General features: G+C 41.4%; 1 long non-coding RNA gene across 1 annotated transcript in view; it reads left to right on the forward strand.

The window, feature by feature from the left end:
- Window positions 1-14,113, forward strand: part of LOC135218349 (uncharacterized) — a 58,527-nt gene that overhangs the window by 2,947 nt on the left and 41,467 nt on the right. The window contains exon 2 of the long non-coding RNA XR_010315300.1: window positions 13,190-13,282. This is a non-coding gene — a long non-coding RNA (uncharacterized LOC135218349). The remainder of the gene's footprint in view (window positions 1-13,189; window positions 13,283-14,113) is intronic.

A 14,113-nucleotide genomic window follows, 5' to 3' on the forward strand; every position in this document is an offset into this window, starting at 1 on the left:
ATAAAAGTCGTTACATCTTCCATGGTAAAAAATGTATTCTTTAAGATTTCCAACAACGATATTGAATCCCAAGGTATCCATTGTTTAACTGAAGAAGCTGTTGTGGAAGTTGATAAGTCGGAAAACATTGGGTACTTAAACATAGAATTGATTAAATTGTAAATGGATGAAAACTCGAGGTAATTACTATGTAACAAAACAAAATAAAAACCTATAAGCTTCCTAGGCAAGTACTTGCACAAAAAACATTACTTTATATTTCCATAGGAATAAAAGAAAAACTTCTAAAAGTAATTTTCCATTAATCTTAGACATTCATACCATTGCTTAGCGGGAGGAAATGATCTTGGTGATGGCAGGTGAGTAGAGGTCTTCCTTTACTTACCTTCGTACCAGTACTTGACTAAAATCTTACTTATTTTCAACATCTGATTCTATAAGGTAAGCCTAGTGAGGACTAAACCTATAATTTAACGTTAGGTTAGGTCAGAGCACCAATGTTCCCCAGTCAGGTGGAACAATCTTTCCAGCGTTAGTTAGTTTTGGTTACAGTACAGGCACTCCCTGGTTATTGGCGATCCGGTTTTATGGGGCTTGCCTAACTCCATAAAATTGGCAATTTATTGTGCCATAATGGGCTGAGTTCTGTTTATCGGCGTCATAAATCACCGAGCTTCGGTTAATGGCAGTTTTCGCTTATTGGGACACCCCCAGGAACTGAACCCCCGCCAATAACTGGGGACTGCCTGTATATATGTCTTGCTGTTTTTCTCTCATTTGTTTTTGGTCTGCCCTCTCCTTAAAGAAGTAAAATCCTGTTGTCCTTTTGGATCCTCCCTTTTCGTTACATGGAGGGTTGGTAGAATGTATTAATTGTGTATTGTATGTAAGATGGAAGTGAATTCTATTGAGTTTATCAGAATAAACTATTGCCTTTTATGTATGATTATTATTCACCATTAGTTTAAATGATAATTGAAACTCAGTCACAAGCTAATTGAATGGGGGTAGGCGGGTGAATTGGGGTGAACCCCTTTCTCCTGCCATAATCAAGCAGGTTTACTGCAGCTGCTGTTGATTACAAATGTCTTGTGTAGTTCTGCTGAATGGTCTTGTGTAGTTCTGCTGAATGCCTGTTGAAATGTTTTTTCTTGAATTATTTGTATGGTGGTTTGTTTTCTTGTGATTAGGGATGTATCTGAGGATGCTTAAGCAACGATGTGAGGTTTAAGGGCAAGAGAGTATTGGTTAGTGTCATGGCATGCTGGTTGGATGTTGAGGGTTTGCACCTCCCCCAGGGCAATGAAAATCACTGGCTCTGTATCATGATCAGTTACTGCTGCAGTGGGAGGTTGAAACCAACATGCTTTGGAAGCTTGAATTTCAGGTTAATGGCCCCTGGTGGGCTTGTTCATGTGGATAGGTTTCATATCCTGAAATAATAATACAGGTAGGATTGAATTGAATTGAATTGAATATAGGATTTAGGCATTAAGCCAAGCACTGGGGCATCAAAGGCCATTCAGCGCTATATAACAAAATTCATTCAATCATAATATCTGTATACTCACACCATTTAGTACCATTTTAACCTTTAATATCAATCGCAACACTTTCATACAATAAAATCTAGATGTGAAATAAATAAGGATTAAAAGGGTAAAATAAATAAATAAATTAATAAAATCAATTATAGCTCGTAATATAACCCAATACTTTGTATAAATTTTCTCAAGTTCAGGGTATTACAGTTTTCCTTTTCCCCCAGTATATCTCTCAAAGGTTTGTCCTGGAGTAAATGTGTCCTCCTCTGAAGATTAAAACAGGACAATCAACTTAAATATGCTTAACATCCATTGTCCACTTGACAGGTATTACAGTGAGGGGCCTGTCTCCCTTCCCCACTCTTCATTAAATAATTGTGCGTTGCATGTGTATGGCCAATACGCAGCCTAGTTAAAATAATGGTATCCCTCCTACTTGTAGCATTACAAGATGACCATTTATCCACCAATGGGTGGATGTGTTTCAATTTTGTATTGGTGGTCAGTTCAGACCATCGAGCCTGCCACTTATTTTTACAGTAAAGATGAATCTCACTTTTAAGATCTTTGTAAGGAATACTAAAGGGGGATGGATTACTTAGCCCTGAAGCTTCCTTTGCTACCTTATCTACTTGTTCATTTCCATCCACCCCAACATGGGCAGGGACCCAACAGAAGTGAACACTGATACTCTTCCTAGATTGCAGAAGTACTAACCAGTCCTGCACCTCTTGTACTAGATGATGGCCTGGCATAATTTGTTTTAATGAGAGTAAAACACTATTGGAATCCGTAAAAATTGTATAAAAACTATTTTGGTTGCCATTTTTAAAAATATGTTGGACTGCGAGAATTATTGCGTACAGCTCAGCAGTAAATATTGAACAAGAGGATGGGAGTTTCCTTCCAATAACAATATCCCCCACCACAGCTGCACTTCCAACTCCTGCAGCCGATTTGGAGCCATCTGTAAAAACATGTTTCCCATGATGTTGAGCAGCATGATTTAAAAACTCACTTTTCATTACCCTACTAGGTAAGGTATTTTTCCCTCCTGCCGTAAAACACACTTTAACAGGTGGATTACACCAAGGGGGAGACTTGGATATCCCACCTCTGCTATCTGTGCTGTTAACAAGCTACTTCTCTAGCATCATTTTTCAGCTGTACTTCCAAAGGCTTGGGCACTCTGGATCTGTTAGGAGCCCGATCTAAAGGCGCCCTAACATATTTATAGTTAGGATTGTTTCTCACCGCAAGGGACCTAGCTAAATACCTCAAACTCAACTCCTCTCTGCGAATGGAAAGGGGAGGTATGCCAGAATCCACATAGAGACTGTCAATGGGAGATGTTCTGTAAGCACCTGTGCAGATGCGAAGCCCAGCATTGTGAACAATATCAAGTTTTCCAAGTAAAGTCTTTGCAGCTGACCCATATATTTGGCATGCATAGTCTAACTTGCTCAGACACAAAGATGTATAAATTCTAAGCAAAGTTGTTCTATCAGCACCCCAATCAAAATGCGATACAACTTTCAGAATGTTCAGTGACTTCTTAACCCTGATAGATAGGTCATTTATATGGGGACCAAATGTCATTTTCTTGTCGAAAATGACTCCAAGAAACTTGATATTATCCTCATAAGGCAAAAATACAATCATTTAAGAAAAGGGTGGGGATCTCTTCCCTTTTACGAGTACGAGTAAAGCGAATGGCTTTGGTCTTCTGAGGTGAAAACATGAATCCACGAGAATTTGCCCATGCGGATGCAGCATTTATTGCAATTTGAAGATTTTGGCATGCTTGTAGTGCAGATGATCCACTACAGTAAATTGCAAAGTCATCGACAAATAGTGATCCTTGTATGCCAGGAGGTATGTGACTCGTGAGACTATTAATAGCAACAGCAAATAAGGTCACACTCAATACGCTGCCTTGGGGGACACCTTCTTCTTGCATGTAGGATGAAGATAGTTCTGACCCTACTCTCACTTTATTTAATTGAGCGGTTTGATAAAAATTCTTCAATAAAAGAGAACATATGTCCTCCTATACCCCACGAGGCCAATTGCTTTAAAATACCACCCCTCCAGGTCGTGTCATATGCTTTTCGAGGTCAAAAAAGACACCCACCACCTGGTTTTGGTTAGAAAAGGCATTTGAAATTTCCCTTGATAACATCAGCAAAGGGTCTAGAGTACTTCGGTTCTTCCTAAAACCAAACTGCCTGTTAGATAAAAGATTTTTTGATTCTAGATACCACACAAGTCTGTTGTTGATCATTCTCTCAAATAATTTGCATATGCAACTGGTCAAGGATATGGGCCTATAACTAGATGGCAGTTCTGGGTCTTTACCAGACTTGTGGCCTGGAATTACAATTGATGTATGCCAGGAATCAGGAGATGTATGGGAAGCCCATAGTCCATTAAAGGTTTCTAATAAAAATTCCTTGGTATCCACTGGAAGATGTGATATCATTTCATACCGGATGCCATCCTCACCTGGGGCAGTTAAAGAAGAGCTAGAGATAGCATTTTGCATCTCCTCCATACTAAAAGGCAGGTTAAAAGCTTCAGTATTTGAAGAAGCAGGAGGAACAACAGATGTTGATGCTCTAATTTGTTGAAATGCTGGGGAATAGTTGTCAGCACTTGATACATGGGCAAAGTGCTTTGCAAGAACCTCTGCTACATCTTTGGGGTCAGATATATATCTATTATTTTCCCTTAATATTGGTAGAGGCTTAGGGACGAATTTGCCTTGAAGTTTTCTAATCTTGTCCCATATTTCCTTTGAAGGAGTTTTGGTATTAATATTAGATATATATTTCTTCCAAGATGCTCTCTTTGCTTTTTTAAAAGTTCTTTTTTGTTTGGCACAGGCTCTGAGGTACGCTATTCTATCTGCTACATAGTTTGTTCTCAAGTATCTTCTGAAGCAAGTTCGGGTCACTTTTCTTGCGTTGGCACATTCTTTACTCCACCAAGGAACTACAGGGCGATGAGGTAAACCGCATGTTTTAGGTATAAACTTGCTAGCATTATCATCAATAATATTTTCAAGATGTTGATAGGCATGCACTGGAGATGTAAATTCATCATACTCTATATCATGTGTGAACACTTTTCATAAGCTGCCCAGTCTGCCTCGTCTATCTTCCATTTTGGTGGACACTGAGAAGGAAGATTATGGACATATTTTAACATTATTGGCCAATGGTCACTGCCATGTAGGTGTTCATTTACTGACCAAAGGTAGTCCAATCGAATGGATGAGGAACAGATTGACAAATCAATGGCTGATGTAGAGTTGTGGAATACATCATACCTAGTTGGAGAACCATCATTCATTAGTATTACATCATTGTTGTCGATTAATTCTTCAACAAGATTACCCCATCTATCGCATACATTTTCCACCCCATAAAGTATGCTTTGCATTAAAATCACCCATCAAAATAAAAGGGGCAGGAAGCTGATTGATCAGGTCTTGGAGGTCAGAAAGGCTAAGCCTTCTTGGATTCCCAGCATGATCTAAGAGGAAAAGTTCTAAAGATGGTTCAATATATAGCGAGCATAAAGTAATTTTTTTTCCGATATGAGTTCTAACTGCACATGCCTGTAGTGGTGTATTGAGTGGGATTGTTTCAAATTTTACAGATTTGTGAATAATAAAACCTGTACCACCTTGCAAAGGAGGGGATCTACAAAAATGATAATTGAGTCCAGGATTAAATGGTTTGTCACTGATCTTGGTTTCCTGTAGACAAATTACCTTCGTGTCCAAGTCCCTGGTTAAAGTTTTTATTTGCTCAATGCTAGTACTTAGACCTCTGCAATTCCACTGGATAATAGACATTATCTTTTGTTATTATTTTTCTTTGTCTCATTTGTCTTTTGGGACTTTTCAGATGAAGCCATGTAAGGCCTGGAGATGGAAGGGGCTTTACTAGGCACCACCGCTCTTCTTTTCTTTCTTTCTGTGATCTTTATACAAGTCAACCTTGGGATCATGAGCAGTAGGGCACTTACCTGATTTGGATGAAGGTGAGGAGGATGGGGACCTTTTCCTCTTTGGAAGATCTTGTTTTCTAATCTCCATCAAATCAGGTAGAGATTCTGCCTGAGACAATACATTTGAGGTGGTGGAAGCCACATTGGCTTCCTTGGAGGATTGTGCTAGAACTTCAACAGTTCGAGCACTTGGCCCAGAAGGCTGGGCTACTACCTCTAGGAGAGATGCTCCTATCAGTGACACTACTTTTGGTGTGGTGGAAACCATCTTGACCTCTCTGGAGGTTTGTGCTCTGGCTTTTATAAGCTGAGCACTTGACCCAGATGCACCTGACGGGCCAGGTGCTACCACTGGTCCCCCTGTGGTAGTAAGGGGTAGTGGATTATAATCTTTTGGTGGCATCTTAACCGCTTGAGCAAAATTAAGTTGTCGATCGAGTAAATGCTTTGCATAACCTACACTAATATGTTCAGCATTTGCTTTCAAGATGGCAGCTTCTTCTTTCTTGTATTCTCTACAAATTTTATCATTTGATTTATGATGATCTTTACAGTTTGCACAGGTTGTATCTCTGTTGCATTGGCCATGTTCTAACGAAGAACAGTTAATACAGATCTTCGTATTATTGCAGTACCGGGGAAGGTGACCGTACTTGAAACAATTAAAGCATTGTAAAGGCCTAGGTTTATATTCTCGAACACGTACTTTTTCATTCTCAATAATTATATGATCTGGTATGACAGGGGTTTCAAATGTTAAAACTACCATGCTTGTTTGAGGGATCTTACTTACTTTCCAAACATTATCAGGGCACATGTCCAGAATTTCTGGTTCTGAAAATTCATATAGATCTTTATCAAAAACTACTCCTCTACCATAGCTGAAGCTCATATGTGGTTTTAATATCCTTAATAGGATCAATTTCTACAATCTTCATGCCACAAAGCATGTGAGCTTGAGTATCTGATTTTGCATTAATCAAAACAGATTTTGCTTACCGTATCTACTAATATCCTTACTTTTAATTAAACCAACTTTTTTTTGTATAAATTTACTCATCTTATAATAGTTATAATTTTCTATCTTCCCAGTTGCAATTATCCATGTTGGGGGCTTGGGGGTTCTTACTTCTGGAAGTCCATGCTCTATTTCTTTTTCCAACCATTCTTCTGGTTTATATACTCTAGGTGTCTTGGTGCTTTATCACATAGAGCCCCAGAAATCAAACAATTGTCAATTCTTATGCTCTCTAAATTTTTATTTGCTTCTAAAGCAATCTCAAAACTTGAAAATGATACCCAAGCTTCCCAAAATCCTTTACTACCATTAAGCTCCATTAAAATTTCTTTGATTGCCCCAAATCTACAGAAGGCTTCATGAATTATGTCATAGCTACAACCAATTGGTATGTTTTTTAAGTGGAGAATTTTCAGATTTTTTGTTGTATCTGGTAATGAGCCAGAACCAGAGAGTAAAGTATTACTGTTACTACTAGAATTATTTTCCACCAGTGCCGATAAATTGTCTTTAACAACATTGGTCAGAGAAGTATTGTTGGAGGAATCCTTTTTATTGCCGAGGTTGTCAACAGAGCTTTCCTTATTTAAACAAGCCGAAGTCGTCTCTATTGTCATGGGGTCACATTTCCGGGGGACTGAGTTCCAGAGTCATATTCCATTTTTCGTTTTTTTTTTTTTTTTTGAAATTACAGAGAAACCAACTGCAAGCCATGGTAAAAACTGGGCCTCCTCTCAAAGACTTCCCCCTCACCAAAGACACACAGCAGAGACCAATTCCCATATGTCCACTCCCTACCCTACCCCGAAGGGATGGCTCTAACATAACATGATTGGCTCAAGTGTAAGCAGAACCCGCTTGATAGGACCGAGGGCATAGCTAGTATGCAATCATCCCCACTCATGTTATTTTAGAGGGCAATCCGGATAAATTGCCGAGAGTCCTACCGTGGAGACTATACCTCCCCGGATTCCGTAGGCAAGTCCCCACATGTAGTCCCGCCCCAATAAATATTGATGTGGAATCACATCAATATCCTCAAGGTCTAAACATAATCGAGCGGCGGACCAAACCGCTATAGTCCCTGCCATTTGGATCAAGGTAAAGCCTAAGTTCAGAGACCCAGCTCCTTCCCAACCTACACGAGGGTTTTAGTGAAGAGAAGGAGGACAGCTAGGGGGAGTAACAGAGCGAAAGAAAGTAAGAGATTGGAAGATGATCAAGTAAGAGAAAAATTGAGACATTTAGATTCAAACTAGGAGATAATTCTCCCAGTTCGAAAGCCCTCTTGCCCGCTACGCATTTTCAACCATAGGTTGGAAATGCGTAACTCCGTCAAGGCAGTCTCAAATCAAGAGGGAATACAGGTAGGACCTGTAGTCCTGATTTGTTAGGTGATCAGCTAGTATTTAAGCTGGTTGCCCTCATAGGGAAAGAATTGTGGCGAGGAATGGAAGCATTCATAGGTCACTTTTGACAGAATTTAATCTTTTTAGCTTTCTGTTCCCACACTGTCCAACTCCCTCCCTACCCCTACTACTTATTCTCTGCTGGCTCAGTCTGTGGTGGTTACATGTGGGAAATAGGGCGACCAGCATGTGCCCTCCTCCAGTGGCGAGCCTGGTATGCTTGCTGTGTGCTCTCAAAGACCTTAATATATGCACAGCTTTCTCCACTTCATACATTCTGTAAGTCTCGGAGATTATAGCAAAACATGCTTAAATAAGGAACTGGAATATTTTATCAGTTTTTTTTATTTTATTTTTTTCTTTGCAAAAATGAGTTAATAGGGTATCCCTCATGTCACTTGGTTTTATATAGGCCATGTACATATTCCTTTATTCAAACATTTGTTCATGAAACTTACCTGTCAGATATATATATCGCTGTATTTTTCTGAAGTCCGACAGAATTTTAAAAACTTCCGACACACGCAGTGGTTCGCCAGGTGGTTAGTACCCATTCCCGCCGCTGGGAGGCGGGTATCAGGAACCATTCCCATTTTCTATTCATAATTTTTCTGTCGCTGGTGCTGAAAACACCTGTTTTTCAGTAGCCTCCGTTCTTAGGATTTTGGAAACTTCATTGCCCTAAGTATCCTAATTGTCTTTTGATTTATTTACTTGGATTTGTGGCTAGGCATACGCTATCTTAAATTGATTTGAATTTGATTCATTTTTGCATAAAATATCTGAATCTAGTTAGGCTAGTTTCAGACGGGGTTGTCTGCAAAGATAGGGTGTGGCTACCGAAAGCTTCGGTAGATCCGCACTTGGTATGTACGAGGGGTATGGGTCTTGCTTCTTTGTTGAGATTTGTCATGTAAGGAGTGTGAGACTTTGTCTATTCCGTAAGGAAGACGTATGATTCGTATGTACGCAATTAATCAGTAAACATGTCTAATTCCGTAAGGAAGACGTATGATTCGTATGTACGCAATTAATCAGTAAACATGTCTAATTCCGTAAGGAAGACGTATGATTCGTATGTACGCAATTAATCAGTAAACATGTCTAATTCCGTAAGGAAGACGTATGATTCGTATGTACGCAATTAATCAGTAACAAAAGTCAGGGTAGTGAACCTGCTAACCTTCCTGTAGACTTTATTTTGCCTAACCCTGTAGTATGGCCTACGGGCTATGAATATGTCTACGAGAGGTGCTCGCTCTCCTTCATTGCTGGGAAGTGCTACTTCTGTAATTGTTACTCCTAACCCTGCAGTGTTGCCTTCGGGCCCTAAGCAGTGTCTGTAGAGGAATTGCCCTTTCTCTGATACTCTTTCGATTCGTATCTTAGAATCGAAAGTGCTTGCTTTAGAGAGTAAAAAGTGAAGTGCAGAAGTGCAGTGATACCCTTGTGAAGTGGAGGGTGCGTCAGATCGGCCTCGTTTCGCCTCTAGGCCGGGACCTCTGCTTGACTCCCAGGACCCGGGGAGGGAGCATGTCGAAAGCCTAAGGAGGGTTACAAGGAACCCCCCCACCGATCTGGCGTGCCTTCGGCAGTTCTGATGAAAATCCCCAGACTGCCAAAGTGCGTGCGCGTGCACGAATCCTGAAAGATTGCTTCTCGTCCTCCGAAGCGTCCTCCCCATGCAGGGGTTGGAGCTTTCGGAAGGACTCGCGCCCTCTAAATAGAAGCTTTATAGAAGAGGACGCTTCACGTCCTCTCTCTCTCTCTCGTTATGCGTTTCAGTGAGAAGTAAGAAGGCGAACGTCGCCTGAACTCGTGTCCGTCTTTCCACCGAGAAATACGTAAGAGAAGTCATAGTAGCAGGAAGCTTTTGAGAGCGGACCCGCCCGGGACGCTCGGATGGACTCCAGGCGCGCGCGGGTGCACGCCAAGTGCGCGCCAGTGGGACGCCTGAACCCAAGTGCGCGCCAGTGGGACGCCAAGTGCGCGCCAGTGGACGCCGAGCGCGCTCCAGTGGACGCCGAGCGCGCTCCATGGACGCCGAGCGTGCACCAGCGCACGCCAGGTGTGTCGCCTGGCTGAACGTTTCTGTTGAACTCTTCAAGCTCTTGTTTCAGAATGGGCCTAAAGAATGTTTATCTCTACCTCCGGTGATACCTTCTACCTCACCTGCAAAGAATGTGAAGTAGGCAGTGCTTCGGAGGAAGTTTAAAGTGAACAGACAACGTTCCTTCTTCGAAACCCAGCAAAGACATCGGGTTTCGTGAATTCAAGAGGTCTCTGTCAATTAATATTGCTTTTCGCATAGGTGGATGGAGTTAGGAAAGCTCAAGGGAAGATCTCGTTTGCTCTACCGCAACCTTTGCCATTCTGCCAATAAATTTAAGTTGCCAAGTTGCCACTACCCGCAGTCAAGACTTTGCGATAAGGCAGTTACGGGTTATGTAAGGCTCGATGTCCTGCACGTCAGGACTCTCGCAACGTTCAGTGGGATTCTTGCAAAGGCACTCATCAAAAGGACGCTCTTCAGGAAAGCGCAAGACAGGACTTCCTTTGCCATACTGCCAATAAATTTTAAGCTTTAGCAGGCATTAGTTGTGATACGGGAGAGGAAGCTGGTTGGAGAGTTTCTTCCTCTTCCCAGGATAATTTTGCAAGCTTTTTAGCCCATCTGAAAGGGCTTTTTTCAGATGATAGATTTTGTTAGTTTCTAGTCGGGACTACGCTGCCGAATTGAACATCGTCGTTCTACCTGCCGTAAGCCAGTCTCTTAACAGGATTCTTGCCCCTTCCTCGTTTGAGACGGAATCGAAAAAAATTAAATGCTTGACTCCCTGGATTACGTTTGTCAATTCAGTGACTTTCCCCCATTGACAATATACTTTCGTTTTGTCAAGTAAGTGGGTATCCCCTCATTGACAAAATATCTCTTTGTCCCGTAAATGGGTTAGTTCTCATTGACAAACATCTCATTAACTTGATATTGCGTAAGCGAATAAGCTCTTATTGACAAGATTCGGAAGAGCTCTCATTCGTCATTCGCAGACTCGTACAAGAAATCTTCCATTTCCGTCTGAAGAATGGGATAAGCTGGCAGTCACAACTATTAAAGAAATACGCAAATATGTTGTTGACGCCTGCCTTTGGGCTCAGAGATTTGCGTCTGTCAAACAACAAAGCCCTTCACGATCTTTGAGTTTCTGTGGAATCTCGAACCTCGCTCATCATCTACTTTTTGTCTCACCTGTTTTCTCGGAGTCAGACACTCGTGCGAGATCAGGCGACATATAGTAGCCCTGAGTTTCTTGTTGACGAAGTCGGTTGCGTTTATACACCCCCGATGATCGTGTAACATGAGACCAGGTTGGACTGTCAGGCATTCTTCCTTCGGGACTGAATCGCCTTTTTGCTCCTCGCTCCTTTCTCCTGGCACCAAAGAACGTCGAGTCAGGAGTTGATTCGCTGACGACGTTGGGTTGCGTTGATACACCCCCAAGGTTTGCTTAGATTGAATCGCCCAGGCAGTCCAGACACCTCATCCTTCAGCGAAGAATAGTGCCTTATGGTCTTCAGGGTACAGCCTTGCTGTCCTTGATTCGTCTGACTGGTCAACTGGTCGGTCACCTGACTTTAGTACAGACTGTGCATGTCCAGATCGAAGCTTTCAATATGGAACTTAGACGTAGTCTGAAGTTCTTGATGTCAAAGCATTCGAACCTCTCCTACCTGTTAACTTCTTGCATGTGATCAGGAAGGCCTTCTTCTAACCACCCTAGATACGACAAAGAGGGTTAGTGAGATTTTAAGCCATCGTCACAAGTTTTGGCTTTTAGAGAACACAAGGCGGTGTGCTCTCTAACCCTTCCGTTGTGGCCTAAGAATGGTAACCCGTTTTGGTCCTTGGGCCAGGAGCTTGGAAGCAAGGATGGCACAAGTTAGTGGGCAGGAGCCAGAGAGAGTCCTGTGCCCTGTCGGGTCTCTCAAGTTTTATCTACATAAAACTCAAGAAAGTCGAAGTCATTCGGGCAATCTGCAGTGTTCCGAAAAAGACCAGACTTGCCCATATCGAAGAAACAGCCTGGCTTTAGTGTTAAGGAGTTCTTTCAAAAATGCTCCTTCATTGTGTTTGCACAAAGATTTGAAATCTTTTTATCTGAATGCTCACGAGGTGAGGGCGCGGCCTCGGAAGCATTTCAACAGAGCATGGCACTCAGCAACATCCTGAAGTACCATGTTTTAGCGAAGCAAACTCTGTGTTCACTTCACACTTCCCTGCGAGATGTGAAGATGGCATATGAGATCTGCTGCTCGCTAGGGCCATACGTGTCTTGAGACACAATCTTGGGGCAAGAAGTACCACTCATCCTATCCTGTAGAAAATGGTTATGGAAGAGCTCTTAATTTAGTTGTTGAGTCGCCGACAACGGCGACTTCTTAACTCTTAAGCCTTAGTTAACACACCTTAACTTTGGCTAGGTTGGTCAGGTGGTGATATATATATTTATATATATATATATTATTTTACTTCTTAGCCCTCATGGTATGGTCAATTGGTCTAGTCACGTCGTGGTCTCGCCCCTGTTGACAGATCATCTGGAGTGCACCAGCTATATAGGTCTCTACCCTCGCTGGCAACTCTAGTAGCACAAGCAGACTTACGTGGCAGTAACCACGAAGCCAGCTATGCTAACAGGTGGAACCAAGATGTAAATCATCTGCATGCATTTGTTTCCCAAAATCCTTCTATTCTGTCCCTTCCCACCTCCAAAGGTGGGATTCAGCTATATATATATCTGACAGGTAAGTTTCATGAACAAATGATATTGTTATGATACAATAAAGTTTGTTCATACTTACCTGGCAGATATATATAATCAAGTACCCACCCACCTCCCCTCAGGGGACAGTGGAAATAAAAATTATGAATAGAAAATGGGAATGGTTCCTGATACCCGCCTCCCAGCGGCGGGAATGGGTACTAAACCCCACCTTGGCCGACCACTGCGTGTGTCGGAAGTTTTTAAAATTCTGTCGGACTTGAAGAAAAATACAGCTTATATATATAATCTGCCACGGTAAGTATGAAACAAGAAACCTTTACTTGTATCATAACAATATCATTTTTACTAGATATCTATAAATATGTATTGCATTGATGGTATGATAAATGTTACTTATGAGATTTTTTATCATTTCAGGTGGATGATAAGGTATGTTTTTAGTGTAGGAGCTCATATACAGCCTTAACTGTATTCCCATCATACCTGGGAGGTTTGGCTGTGTCATGAAAGGTAATTATCACTTAAAGCAGTCCATCATTATATTTGCCTTTATGGTCCTATCTGTAGGAAAGAATCTGAAAAAATGAGACTACATAAGTTAGTATAATCTACTACTGGTCCCAAGATCTTGGGTGGTTCACCACCTTGCTACCTTGGTAATTTTGAGTATGTTGCCTTATTTTCATTTGTTTTAATAACACTCGTGTAGGGAATAGTGCTGTCACTGTGTAGTTTGGGCATTACTAAGGTTGTTTGTATTGTTCCTTCAGCCCCTAGCTGCATCCACCTTTTAGCCTTTTGCGTTACTTTAAATCATGCTTCTTCATACCCTTGTACTGCTTCATCTTCATTTTCAGGAACTTCTCATCTTGCTCTCCAATCACTCCAACTCGGCATGTATACTTAATAATTCTGATTATCTTTTTGGCAATACATTCTTATAGTACTTTCATAATACAGATTCCACCTTACACTTTCCAAGATCTTTGGACAGTGGCTTCATACTGTACAAAGTTAAGTACTGTATATGTTAGTTTTACCTGACCACTGAGCTGATTAACAGCCCTCCGAGGGCTGGCCTGAAGGATGAGGTCTTTTTTTACATGGCTAGGAACCAATTAGTTTCTTAGCAATGGGACCTACAGCTTATTGTGGGATCTGAACCAAGAAATTAATTTCTAATTACCAGAAATAAATTCCTCTTGATTCTGTGCTGAGTGGCCGCAGGAATTGAACTCTGGCTACCAGATTGATAGTCGAGTACAGAATCCACTTAACCGTTTAGGAGCTTTCAGATTGAACAAAAAATATAAAAACATACACTTCATCACCTTTATTTTA

Source organism: Macrobrachium nipponense, chromosome 9 (assembly GCF_015104395.2).
Source record: "Macrobrachium nipponense isolate FS-2020 chromosome 9, ASM1510439v2, whole genome shotgun sequence".
In the NCBI taxonomy this organism is placed as follows: domain Eukaryota; kingdom Metazoa; phylum Arthropoda; class Malacostraca; order Decapoda; family Palaemonidae; genus Macrobrachium; species Macrobrachium nipponense.